This window comes from Elephas maximus, chromosome X (genome assembly GCF_024166365.1).
Source record: "Elephas maximus indicus isolate mEleMax1 chromosome X, mEleMax1 primary haplotype, whole genome shotgun sequence".
Classification (NCBI taxonomy): domain Eukaryota; kingdom Metazoa; phylum Chordata; class Mammalia; order Proboscidea; family Elephantidae; genus Elephas; species Elephas maximus.
The window spans coordinates 21,246,643-21,260,612 of NC_064846.1; positions in this window are offsets into that span (position 1 = coordinate 21,246,643).

The following is a 13,970-nucleotide window of genomic DNA, read 5'->3' on the forward strand; positions in this document are numbered from 1 at the left end:
CATTCCTGGGAAAAATCCCACTCGGTCATGGTGTATAATCCCTTGGATATGTTGCTGGATTCAGTTTTCTAGTATTTTGTTGAAAAATTTTATGTGTATATTCATAAGAGATATTGGCCTGCAGTTTTTGCTCAGATTTGAGGTGATAAGGATCTGAGTGAAATCCCCTCTATTTAGAAAACAGCTATTACAAATTCTTTATCAATAGGAAGCCTGCAAAGAGGGGGCCTAACATTTCTGTCAAATACAATTATTCACAGGTCCGTTTGTACCCCCTGCATTTGGCAGGAGATGGAGGTGGGCAGAGCAAAGGAAGAGGGCAAACCTTCAGCTTTGTTTCCCCCCCTGTCTACTGGAGAAGGAGATCAATGGGAGGAGGACTACCCAGACCAGCTCCAGGAAAAATGGAAATGTTGGTCTCTGCCCTCAAGTCTCCCCTTTCTGCTACTGTGCCTACATCCTTGTGGTCTCCATTAACTAGGTTCTGGGATAGCATCTCTGAAGTCTCTGCACCCAGGTGAGGCCTCAGGCCTCAAACTACCCTCAAAATTAGTTCCCTATTGAGTGTCCCTTGTCTGCAAGCCTTGCTAACTGGAAAGATGGCATCCACTTACTTGAGCCACGTGTCCTTGTTTACCTGAGTTACCCTGTCCAAATTCCCTGACCCTGAGTAATGTCAAGCCCAAAGCTGTAAAGAAGTTGACTCACTGGAGGCCAAGAAGGAGGTATTTCTGGAGATCAGGGTGCTGTTTCTGTACTTTTCGAGTAATGCACACAAGCAAGTTTGTTACTTGGAGAAGCAGGCTAAGGAGGTGGGGAGTGAAAGGTTACACTCCCACCCTCACAGTGCCCCTCAGAGCCCAGCCACCCTATGGCTTTGTTGGGAGCTAAAAGTCTCTAGACTGACTTTTTCTCCAGGGAGGCTTTCTGGCTCACACTTCTCCAGACCCCAAGGACACTCCGAGACTCAAGGTGATGTCATTGGAGTATTTTCAGATAGAGAATTTAAGACTTGCTCTGACCTCATGTGCTTTGTGTTTCCAGCTGAACTCAGACTTTCCAAGACTTGAGTTCATTTACCTTTAGTCAAAAATTCCCTTTCTTGGCTTCATTTCTAATTACACATGGGCCTTTAAGTCTTCTTAGCCATCAGGTACCAGTTGATCAGAAGTGTCACATGTTTAGGTGGCTGACGTGTCCTTTGAAATTCAAGTAGAGTTGGAAATGAGAGCAATATTGCTCACATGATGGCAAATATCACGTTTGAAATATAGCGTGTGACATTTGACAAACTCAGGCACACGGTGAGGCAGCCAATATGCTTACAGAGTCAAAGGCTCCACTCAAGAATAAGGGAGTCACTGCCTACTGGGTCTGCTTCTCTGTTGACAGGCAGACTCAGATTGGAGAGCTCAGGGAGGGGTTGCTTGCCAGGCATAGGGTTCCAGTGTTTCAGTCCTGAGGGAGTTGGTTAGCCTTGCTCAGCTCTGTAGCTGCCTCATCCACCCAGTCCTCTCACATCGCAGATTCATGGACAAGAGTGGGGCTGGTTAGTGCAAACCCCATCCCGCCATGGGGGAAACCACTCCAATCAGAGGCCCTTCAGAGATTAAGAATCATATTTTTGATCAAGGCTACCATTTATTGTGCCAGGCACTGTGCTGAATGCTTCACACATGTTATTTCATTGACTCTTCATAACAACACTCGGATGTGTAGGAATTATTGTTTTATCATTATCGTTTTACAGATGATAAAACTGAGGCTTAGAGAGGCGAAGTGACTTTCCCAAGGTCACACAGTTAGTAAGCATCAAGGTTGAGATTCACACCTGGGTTTCTGGGCTCTAGCCCAAGCTCTTTTTTTTTTTTAATTAATTTTTATTGTGCTTTAAGTGAACGTTTACAAATCAAGTCAGACTCTCAGATATAAACTTATATACACCTTACTACATACTCCAATTTACTCTCCCCCAGTGAGTCAGCCCGCTCCCTCCTTCCAGTCTCTCCTTTCGTGACCATTTTGCCAGTTTCTAACCCCCTCTACCCTCCCATCTCCCCTCCAGACAGGACATGCCAACATAGTCTCAAGAGTCCACATGGTGCAAGTTGCTCACTCCTTATCAGCATCTCTCTCCAACCCATTGTCCAGTCCATTCCATGTCTGATGAGTTGGCTTCAGGAATGGTTCCTGTCCTGGGCCAACAGAAGGTTTGGGGACCCTGACCACCGGGGTCCTTCTAGTCTCAGTCAGACCATTAAGCCTGGTCTTTTTATGAAAATTTGAGGTCTGCATCCCACTGTTCTCCTGCTCCCTCAGGGGTTCTCTGTTGTGTTCCCTGTCAGGGAGGTCATCGGTTGTGGCTGGGCACCATCTAGTTCTTCTGGTATCAGGAGGATGTAAGTCTCTGGTTCATGTGGCCCTTTCTGTCTCTTGGGCTCATAAGAGCTTGGTGTTCTTCATTCTCCTTTGATCCAGGTGGTCCAAGCTCTTTCTTCATTGCTGGACTACTTCCTTCTTCCTCCCAAGTGCCCCGTCCCGATGGGGGGCCTAGGGCTCTCCCAAACAGAGCAAAGCACAGGGCCAAGCACATGGATTCTGGAGTCAGACGGACTTTCTGGCTCTGCCACTTACTCACTGTGTGTCCTTGAGACATGGCATTTCATCTGCCCATCCTTTGGTTTTCCCAACTGCAAAATTGGTATAATAATAATATCTACCTCATAGAGCTTTGTTAGTATTAAATGAGAACAAACGAATAAAGCACTGAGCATAGTGCCTGGAGCACAGTGATGGGTCCTCAGTGATCATTTAGTCCAACTCCCTCATTTTGTGATGGGAAACTGCGGTTCCATTGTGAGGGTTGAAGGTGAGATTAGACCACAGTACTCTGTACTCTGAACCATGCACCATGGCAAGAAGAAGACCCTAGTCCAATGACCACTTCTCCCACCCCATGCTCACTATTTTGCTGATGTCTTTGACCAATAACACAAGTGTGCTTAGGTCTTAGTGTGAAGATAGGAGAACTAGAGTTTATGACCAGAAACAACTCCGTGGTGGGTTCACATGCAGTTTCCCTCCAGATGTTGTTGGCTTCTGCCCCATTTGATGAGAAATCAAAATGCTATTTCCAATCCTTAGGCAAGTAGTGGGCTATTTGAATAGTTTCATAATTTTGCTAGGCAGGCCTACCCTGGCCCTAACTCTCATCCTGGGTGGGGGGAGTTCCCATCGAAGGGGACTTTGAAACAGACAGACACACACGCATGCATATGCAGTGATGGATGCATACAACACAGCCACAAAACCAGTCAACCCAACATCTTAGTGAAAGAGAGAAGACCGTGACCTCACGAGACATCTGGTCGACCTATGTCCTCAAAAACAGTCTAAGTCCATATCCTTCGAAACAGTCTAGGTGCCCCCCCATGCATGGCTGATAAAAGCTACAGCTCATATGTATGCAATGTACTTCTGGCTTCTGAAAACTGCTCCAGATGGCAAATACCCAGCCAGCATGCTCCCAGTTCTCCCATCTTGACCCATAGCAGACTTGAGAGAACTCTTTTACATTGAATTAGGATTTGACCATAAAAACCAAAAAACCGGCTCATAGTGACCCTAGAGGACAGAGTAGAACTGCCCATAGGGTTTCCAAGGAGCACCTGGTGGATTCCAACTGCCGACCTTTTGCTTAGCAGCCGTAGCTCTTAACCACTGCGCCACCAGGGATGTGACCATAGAATTCTCATTTACCACCCTTGGCAACCTGGACCAGTTGCCTGGAGTTGGTATACAAGATGATAAAAGCTAATATTTTACTGAGGACTTATTATCGGTCAGGCCCTGACTAAGTGCCGTATTTATTTATCTCTTTTAATTCACACAATAGTCTTGTTATGATGCTATTATTCTTACTTTACAGACAAAGAAACCAAGGCTGAGGGAAGGTACGTAAACTTTCCCAAGGTCAAATTAGTGGAATCTGGGCTGGAATTCTGTTCTGCCTGACTCCAGAGACTGACCTCTTAACTACTAAACCAGTAAAACCAGTTTCCAACTCATGGCAATCCCATGTGTGTCAGAGTAGAACAGTGCTCCACAGGATTTTCAATGGCTGACTTTTTGGAAATAGATCCCCAAGCCTTTCTTCCAAGGCACCTCTTGGTGGACTCAAACCTCCAACCTTTTTGTTAGCAGCCAAGGGCTTAACTGTTTGCACCACCCACTACACTATGCCAATTCATTCATTTACTCAACAAGTATTTCATCAACACCAGTTACATGCTAGCACCGTTCTAGGCACTGGAGATACAGCAGTGAGCGCATGTCAGCACATGCATGGGCTTCCTGAGGGCAGCCCCCTGGGGAGTGAAAGACATAACAGTGAATGGTACATCCATTTGCTAGCAGGATGAGGAGTCTCGCTTGAGCACAGGGAGTGTATAAAAAACTCAAGCCACAAAGGAGCAATGGCGGACTTTGAGCTCAACCTTGATCCTAACAAGGCTCTGTGTGCTTAGTATAGGCTGTGGCCCATGTTCCAACACTCAAGGTGGAGAACATGCCCTACTGCAAAGGTCAGCCACCCAGGGCCCCCCTAACCATACGCCAACCTTAGGCTTTTCAAGCATCCCACATCTGTCTGTCTTTTTTTGCCATTGGCAGCTGGATGTGTGAAGCTCATGGCTCCCTGCAAGGAACTCTGGGGGCAGGTCATGGGTGGGGCTGAGCTCACCCTTCCTAGCGATACATTTTCCCCTTGTAAAGGGCAAAGTCGACAGATCAAAGGACACCTGGGCCCACTTGCTTGATAGGGAGACCCAGGGGAGCTGGGAAGGAAGGGGGAGGAGGGAACTGGGCCGACTGGAGCTGTGCCGTGATTTATTGGCTTGTTTTGCTCCTGCACTTCTGTTTACCCAGCTGGGCCTGCTGCTGCCCAGGGCACCGGCGTGTACATGGCTACTCTGGCCAGTCTTTGGGGCAGGGTCAAGAAAGAGTTGTGGACTCAGCCAGTTCTGGGCAAAACTAAAGGCAGTGAAGTGTGTGTTTTATGTCTGCAACTTCCCCGCCCCACTGGGCCTTTTCCCACCTCCATGGGGCACCCCTACCCCACTCCAGTCTCAGCCACAGAATCTCTCAGGCTTTCTTTTCCTTAGTGGAACCTAGTATCTTTCAAGCATCCGAGGACACACTCATACATACCAACATGCATGCATACTAACAGGTCTGCCAACAGCCTTAAGCCTAATTCATTCTAGCATTTTCCAGTGCTGGTCACCTCTTTAATTAATCCATTCAAGGTAGACAAGAGCAGAGAGCTGCAGGAGAGGAAATGTAACAAATAAGTTATGGAAGAGTTGCAGATCCAAGATCACAATCCATGTCCCTGGTCTTCTAGTCAGTTCTTTTTCTGCTAATTGGTGAACCAAGTTAAAACAAATGCTAACATCTCAGTAATCCTCCTTGCCTTGTTTAAACAGCAATAGGCGTCTTGACAGCCCCCAAAGTGGAATGATTTCAGAACCCAGTATGTGTGTATGTGTGTGTGTGTGTGTGTGTGTGTGTTTGTGTGTGTGTGTGTGTGTGCTCGCTTCAGGGGTGTCAGGATTTGGGAATCCAAATAGCCCTTCCAGGCACATGTAGTCAGTGATCTGTCAGTGCTTAGACTCAGCTCTACTTTTCATTCACTCACTCATTCATTCTTTTTCTTGTGTTTTTTAAAATTCACATAACATAAAGTTCACCATTTTAACCTTTTTAAAGTGTCCAATTTATTGGCTTTTAGTACGTTCAGAATGTTATGCAACCTTCACCATTGTCTAATTCCAGAATATTTTCATCACGCCAGATAGAAACCCTGTGCCCCTATGCAGTTGTTCTTCATTTCTCCCTCTTCCCAAACTCTGGGAACCACTAATGTTCTATCTCTATGGCTTTGCACATTCTGCATATTTCATATCAATGAAATCATACAATAAGTGGTGTTTTGTGTCTGACTTCTTTCCCTTAGCATTATGTGTTCAAGATTCATCTATGTCATAGCATGTATCAGGACTGCATTCTTTTATATAGCTGAATAATATTCCATTGTATGGACAGATCACATTTTGTTTATCCATTCATTAGTTGATGGATATTTGGGTTGTTTCCACTTTTTAGCTATTATAATTAATGCTGCTACTACCATTCATATACAAGTTTTGTTTGGACACTTGTTTTTAATTCTCTTGTGTACATAGCTAGGAGTGGAATTGCTGGATCCTATGGTAACTCTATGTTAAAGTTTTTGAGAAACTGCCAGACTGTTTTCCATAGTAGCTGCACCATTTTACATTCTCACCGGCAATGTATGAGGGTTACAATTTCTCTACATCCTTACCAACACTTGTCATTTTCACAGTTGTTGTTGTTGTTTTTTTTTAAATATATCATAGCCATCCTAGTGGCTGTGAAATTGTATCTCATTGCAGGTTTTTTTTTTTTTTGCATGTGTGTGTGTGTGTGTGTGTGCGCTTTAGGTGAAAGTTTAAAGCTCAAGCTAATTTCTCATTCAAAAATTTATACACATATTGTTTTGTGACATTGGTTGCAATTCCCACAATGTGACAGCACTCTCCCCCTTTCCACCCTGGGTTTCCCATGTCCATTTGTCCAATTCCTATCCCTTCCTGCCTTCTTATCCTACTTTTGGACAGGAGCTGTCCATTTGGTCTCAAACATTTGATTGAACTAAGAAGCATGTTCTTCACGTGTGTTATTTTTTTGTTTTATAGGCCTGTTTAATCTTTGTCTGAAATGTGGGCTTCAGGAATGGTTTCAACTCTGGGTTAGCAGAGTGTCTGGGGGCCATAGTTTCAGGGGTTCTTCCAGTCTCTGTCACACGATTAAGTTGATCTTTTTTTGTGAATTTGAATTCTGTTCTACATTTTTCTCCCACTCTGTCCGGAAGTCTCTCTGGTAATCCCTGTTAGGGTGGTCATTGATGGTAGCAGGACACCATCTAGTTCTTCCGATCACAGGCTGGTGGAGTCTCTGGTTCATGTGGTCCTTTAGTCCTTTGGGCTAATATTTTCCTCGTGTCTTTGGTATTCTTCATTCTCCTTTGCTCTGGCCGGGGTGGGATCAAGAGATGTATCTTAGATGGCCAAGTGCAAGCTTTTAAGATCCCAGATGCTACCCATCAGAGTGGTATGTAGAACATTTTCTTTATGAACTATGTTATGCCAATTGAGCTAGATGTCCCCGAAGACTGTGGTCTCCAAGCCCTATCCCCAGCTACTCCGTCCCTCAGTGTATGTGTCTAGGAAACTTCTATGCTTTTGTTTTGGTCCAGTTGTGCTGACTTCACCTACACTGTGTGTTGTCCTTCCCTTTGCCAAAGTTGACAGTTGTCTACTATCTAGTTAACGATTTTCCCTCCCCCTTCCTCTCCACTCTTGTAACCATCAAAGAATTTTTTTTCTGTGTGTAAACCTTTTCTTGAGTTCTTATAATAGTGGTGTCATACAATATTTGTCTGTTTGTGACTGACTTATTTCACTCAGCATAATGCCTTCCAGATTCATCCATGCTGTGAGATGTTTCCTGGATTCATCATTGTTCTTTATTGTTGCGTAGTACTCCATTCTGTGTATCTCATTGCAGTTTTGATTTACGTTTCCCTAATGAACAATGACGTTGAGCATCTTTAATATACTTATTGGTCATTTGTAGATCTTCTTTGAAAAAATGTCTGTTCAAGGCCTTTGCCCATTTTAACTGTGTTGTTTGTCTTTTTGCTGTTCCGTTGTTTATATACTATGAATACTAGACTCTTGTTGCTGTTGTTAGGTGCCATCAAGTTGGTTCCGACTCGTAGTGACCCTATGTACTACAGAACAAAACACTGTGCCATGCTCACAATTGTTGTTATGCATGAGCCCATTGTTGCAGCCAGTGTCAATCCATCTCATTGAGGGTCTTCGTCTTCTTCCTTGACCCTCTACTTTACCAAGCATGATGTCCTTCTCCAGGGACTGATCCCTCTTGACAACATGTCCAAAGTATGTAAGACATAGCCTCGCCATCCTTGGTTCTAAGGAGCATTCTGGTTGTACTTCTTCCAAGATAGATTTATTCGTTCTTTGGCAGTCCATGGTATATTCAATATACTTCAGCAACACCACAATTCAAAGGTGTCCATCCTTCTTCAGTCTTCCTTATTCATGGTCCAGCGTTCGCATGAGTATGATGGATTGAAATCACCATGCCTTGAGTCAGGTGCACCTTAGTCTTCGAGGTAACATCTTTGCTTTTCAACATTTTGAAGAGGTCTTTGCCAGCAGATTTGCTGAGTGCAGTGCAGCTTTTGATTTCTTGACTGCTGCTTCCATGGCTGTTGATTGTGGATCCAAGTAAAATGAAATCCTTGACAACTTCAATCTCTTCTCAGTTTATCATGATGGTGCTCATTGGTCCAGTTGTGAGGATTTTTGTTTTCTTTATGTTCAGGTGCAACCCATACTGAAAGCTGTGGTCTTTGATCTTCACCAGTAAGTGTTTCAAGTCCTCTTCACTTTCAGCAAGCAAGCAACATTGTGTCATCTCCATAACACAGGTTGTTAATGAGTCTTCCTCCAATCCCGATGCCCCATTCTTCTTCATATAGTCCAGCTTCTCAGATTATTTGCTCAGCATACAGATTGAATAAATATGGTGAAAGGATACAACGCTGACACACACCTTTCCTGACTTTAAACCACTCAATATCCCCTTGTTCTGTCTGAACAACTGCCTCTTGATCTATGTACAGGTTTCTCATGAGCACAATTAAGTGTTCTGGAATTCCCATTCTTCGCAGTGTTATCCATAATTTGTTAGGATCCACACTGTCGAATGCCTTAGCATAGTCAATAAAACACAGGTAAATATCTTTCTGGTATTCTCTGCTTTCAGCTAGGATCCATCTGAAATCTGTCCTCCATGGGTGACCCTGCTGGCATCTGAATACCAGTGGCATAGCTTCCAGCATCACAGCAACACCCAAGCCCCCACAGTACAACAAACTGACAGACAAGTGGGGGACTAGACCCTTTCGGATATATAATTTGCAAATATTTTCTCACATTCTGTGGGTTGTCTTTTCACTCTCTTGATAGTATCCTTTGATGCACAAAAGTTTTTAATTTTGATGAAGTCTAAAGGATCTGTTTTTTCTTTTGTTTTTCCATGTTTTTAGTGTCATATCTAAGATCTGTTGCCAAATCCAAGGTCATGAAGGTTTACCTCTAGAGTTTTATGGTTTTAGTTCTTATGTTTTGGGTCTTTGATCCATTTTGAGTTAATTTTTGTATAGGGTGTGAGGTAAGGGTCCAACTTCATTCTTTTGTATGTCGTTATCCAGTTGTCCCAGCCCCATTTCTTGAAAAGACTGCTCTTTCCCCATTGATTGTACTTGACACCCTTGTTGAAAATCAATTGGCCATAGATGTATGGGTTTATTCCTGTACTGTCAATTCTATTCCATTGATCTATATGTCTATCCTTATCTCACTGCCAAACTGTTTTGATTATGGTAGTAAAAGTTTTGTAGTAAGTTTAGTAGTAAGACTTTTTTTAAATTGTGATAAGCATATATATGACAAAACATTTGCCATTTCAACATTCTTCACATTTGCAATTCAGTAACATTAATTATGTTTATCATATTGTTCAACCATCGCCACTGTTTCCAAATTTTTCCATCACCCTCAACAGAAGCTCAGAGCCCCCTAAGCAACGATTTCCCGTTTTTTTTCCTACCCTACCACCTCTGGTAACCACTAATATACTTTTTGTCTCTATGTATTTGCCTATTTTAGATATTTCATCTAAGTAGGATCATATAATATTTGTTCTTTTGTAGCTCTACTTTTCTTTGAAAGCCACCCCAAACCCAAACAAAATGAAAGGAAGTAATGAGTGGTAGAGAAGGACCCTGGACTTTGGGTGGGCATATAAAGTGATGGTTTAGAGTGTAGAGCTTTGTGGTCAGACAAGCCTGAGGGAGGTTTCAAATTCCACTTCTGTTCCTTATTAACTGTTTGGCCTAGGACAAGTTGCTTAGCTTTTCTGATCTCCTTATCACCATCTATAAAATGGGGACAGCACCTGCCTCACTGTATTGTTATGAAAATTGAACAAGGTATGCCAACGACTTAGAAACAGATCACATAGGTGTGATCAATACATGGGGGCTGTAATGATCAGTGATGAGGTTGTATGGGAAGCAAAGAGGATGGGGCACCTGAGGGATTCAGGACCTTGGCTGTTCATTCCTAATGTTTTCACAGTTCAAAAGAAAGCTCAGGAGTTGATGGGATTAAACCTAAAACCACTGAATCATACCTATTAAAAGGCTGAGTTTTATAGTATGTGAATTATATCTCAATTAAAATGGGAAAAATGTTATGTTTGTTGAGAGTCACTCTAAGTTTTGGTGTGTAACTCCAAAGGAGCTAAAAGAATTAAATGACAGTGCTATGGTAAATTTTTTTATTCCCATCTTCTTATTTATATGAGCAGATTTTCTCAGCACTTATGTTTATCTAAAAAAAAAACAACTGGAAATATGATTGATGCTGAATACTGTCTCATTCTAGCAATAAGTAATATTTATCCATGAGTACCTGAAAAACAAATAGTCCCATCAATCTCATTAAGAGATGCATTGACAAGAAAATCAAAAGACTTGCTGAAGTTCTGATGCCAGTACCCATATCCCTAGCAGACTAGACTTCCCACTAGACTCTCCTGGACCTGCCCATTTGGACCCTGTCCGTGTAGACACACCTGAGTGGATCCCAGTCTAGGAATAAATGTAATTAGGCACGTCTTCTCTGCTGCTGAAGTCATGTTTATTTGCCTTTCAAAATCTGCCAACCAAAATGGCTTGGGCTGTGATTACCATCACGCCATTATGTCATACTTCCTTACTGCATTTATGACCAAGAAAGACTCCAGGCACAGTAGCCATATTATGTCCCAGAAAACTCCTGCCCAAATTAAGTCACTTGTTTCTGGTCCCTGTCGCTAGTTGAAAATGACATCCAAGGGTAATGGCTGTTTTAGGGGCACATTTGAAGGCAAATGCAAAATAAATAAATAAATCTGCCTCTTTTCTGACTATAATTTGCATCTGTCTTTTTACCCTCTACTGGCAAATGTTTTATGTTTATTTAAACAGCTCTTAATAAAAATGTACAGCTGCAAAGCATCTCACTACTCAATGTTTTCTGGTTAAGAAAATTGCCCATAATCACAGTTTACTTAACTATTCGTAACAGAATATTATTTTTCATCTGTGCATGGCTACAACCCAATGCATGAACATTATAAGCACAATGGGAGGCTTAAATGAGGTTGCGAGCGCTTCATTCATTCATTTATTCAATCAACCAAAAACATTTTTTGTGGACTCACCACATTGGGTTAGGACCCTTTGGAACAGAAGGAAAAGCGTGTGCAGAGGCATGAGAGAGCACGGCAGGTCACTGATAGGACAAGGGTACCTATCGTCAACACTTGACATGTCACGGTCGGCTGTCCAGTGTGATGCAAGTAATTTGTTACTGATAATCGTTAAAGCACCAAAATTGCTGGATGATTTCTTTAGTTATAGGTTGGAAGAGATTCAAGGCTATCCTTATAATAATAGCGTCATTCTCACTTGCTTGCATTTCAGTATGTTTTCATGAGAGCTAGAGAAATGAGTCCAATTAATAGCCAGCATGCCAAAAATCATATATTATCCCAAGCACACCCAAGGGAGTGTGTTGAACATGTGAACATCATCTGTCAGTTGTGTCACCGTTTAGAATTGTTGGAGTAGCTCACATGGTGTATATGTGGAGGAGGGCAGAGAGATAAGCCCGGGGTGGCGGAGGGGAAGGGGCAGGATGGGTAGGTGCAGATTTTCAGGGCTTAAGTACACACATTTTCAGCTGGATTGACCCTAAAATTTTGCAGAGCTAATTGTCACTGGTATCACAGAACTACTGCTCATTTTTCAGGTACCATCATTTCCTCAAGTGCAGAAATGTGATCTTAGTTAAAGCAATGACTATCAACCCATACTGTGAACTTGGCCTGCCTTGGAAATCCTGTAATTATATTCCTTGGAATCAACTACTTCTAGCACTACTTCTAGCTCCACAGAAATGAGAATGTGACCCAACAGACACTTTCTAGGTCAGGTTTCATGGAGCAATTGTATTGTGAACCTCATATATCTGTCTTGGAAAACAGATGGAAGTTCTCAGTGATGAGTTAAACCAGAAAAAGAACTTACTAATAATGAGCCTAATATGTTATCTGTACTGGGCAGCCAGGTGCTGTTTGCGGGAACTGTTGGAATACAGAGAAGGGGTCCCTATGTTGCCTTAAGATAATTTTTAACTTTATACAAGAAAACAAACTTTCATCTTTCCAATACGAAATGGATATTTGGCCAGAAGATATTAGGAATGACCCCTCACCTGCAAACAGAATAAGTGATCACCTCTGGGTCCTGATATGAAGGGTACTGGAAATGTTGTTCTGCTCCTGAAAATGGCTCTCCTACTGTTGTTTAATTTTCTAATATTAGAAATTGTGGTAGAATCGCTTTTTATTTGTTTAAAAACCATGATTTATTCTACTGAATTCTTTTTTTTTTTCAAATGCATACTCTGGGAAAGGAGGCTAGTTATTTCAAAAGTAAGAAGCACATTCAGGAACAATCGGGAAGCTTGCTAGGACTGTGGTTAAGAAGACCCACTGTATGTAGACGAGGCCTCGGTAATTAATCAGTGAGCTTCTAGCAGCCAAATATCTGATGGAAGGGAGGAGACACTCTCCTTTGAGAGGCGGGAAATCACTCCCTTCTGATTGAAAAAGCACCATCCCAGGCCTTCTTGCTGCTGACATGCAGATGTGCATCTGGCTGGAATCTCTCACTCCCTGCGAACTTGTGCCAAACTGTGTGGAACAGAAATCCAGTTTCTCCTCCATGTAAAGAGACAGACAGAAATTGAATAGTCAGATAGTTAAAATTCTGAGCACCGATGAGGAGAAGGAACATGCCCAAAGCAATAAAAAGACTCTCACTTAAAAACTGTGGCTGAAGAAAGATTTGAGCAGTTTAAACAACTGGTGGAGTTGATTGGGGTGAAGGGAGTAGGAGTCTCAAAGCCATGGTCAAGTCTTGATACTCCCCAGACAAGCCAAGAAATGTTTAAATTGTGTTACATTTACTCTCCAAGCTGGTGAATGCATGCTTGATAAAAATCGAAAGGATTTATTTGCACTTAGGTGTCTGTATTTCTATAAATCTTGCTCTAAATTATCTTTTATGTGGGGTTGTTTTAAATAGAGTTTTATTTATAAAGAATGAAAGCACAATTGAGTGGGGATATGTGCTCTGTTCCCTCTCTCTGTCCAACGTAAGTGAAGACTCTCATTCTGTCAAAGTGGTGAACACTTACCCAAACTGCAGAAATAACACTGTCTTAGTTTCCTAGTGTTGCTGTAACACAAATACCACAAGTGGGTGGCTTTCAAGAACAGAAGCTTATTTTCTCACAGTGCTGGAGGCTAAAAGTCCAAATGAGGGTCTTGGCTGTGTCGATTCCTTCCTTGAAGGTAGTCCTGGGCCTTCCTTGGTTCTTTGACTTGTAGATGATCCTCACATGGCACCTGTCTCCCCCATGTGTGCATGCGTGTCTCTAAACCTGTTGCCATCAAGTTGATTCCAACTCATAGTGACCGTATAGGAAAAGTAGAACTTCCCCATAGGGTTTCTAAGGCTGTAATCTTATAGAAGCAGACTGCTATCTTTCTCCCATGGAGTAGCTGATAGGTTTGAACCACTGACATTTTGGTTAGCAGCCAAGTGCTTAACCACTGTGCCACCAGGGTTCCTTTCTGTGTTTATACTGTGCTTTTTATAACTCAGAAGTGATTTGGTT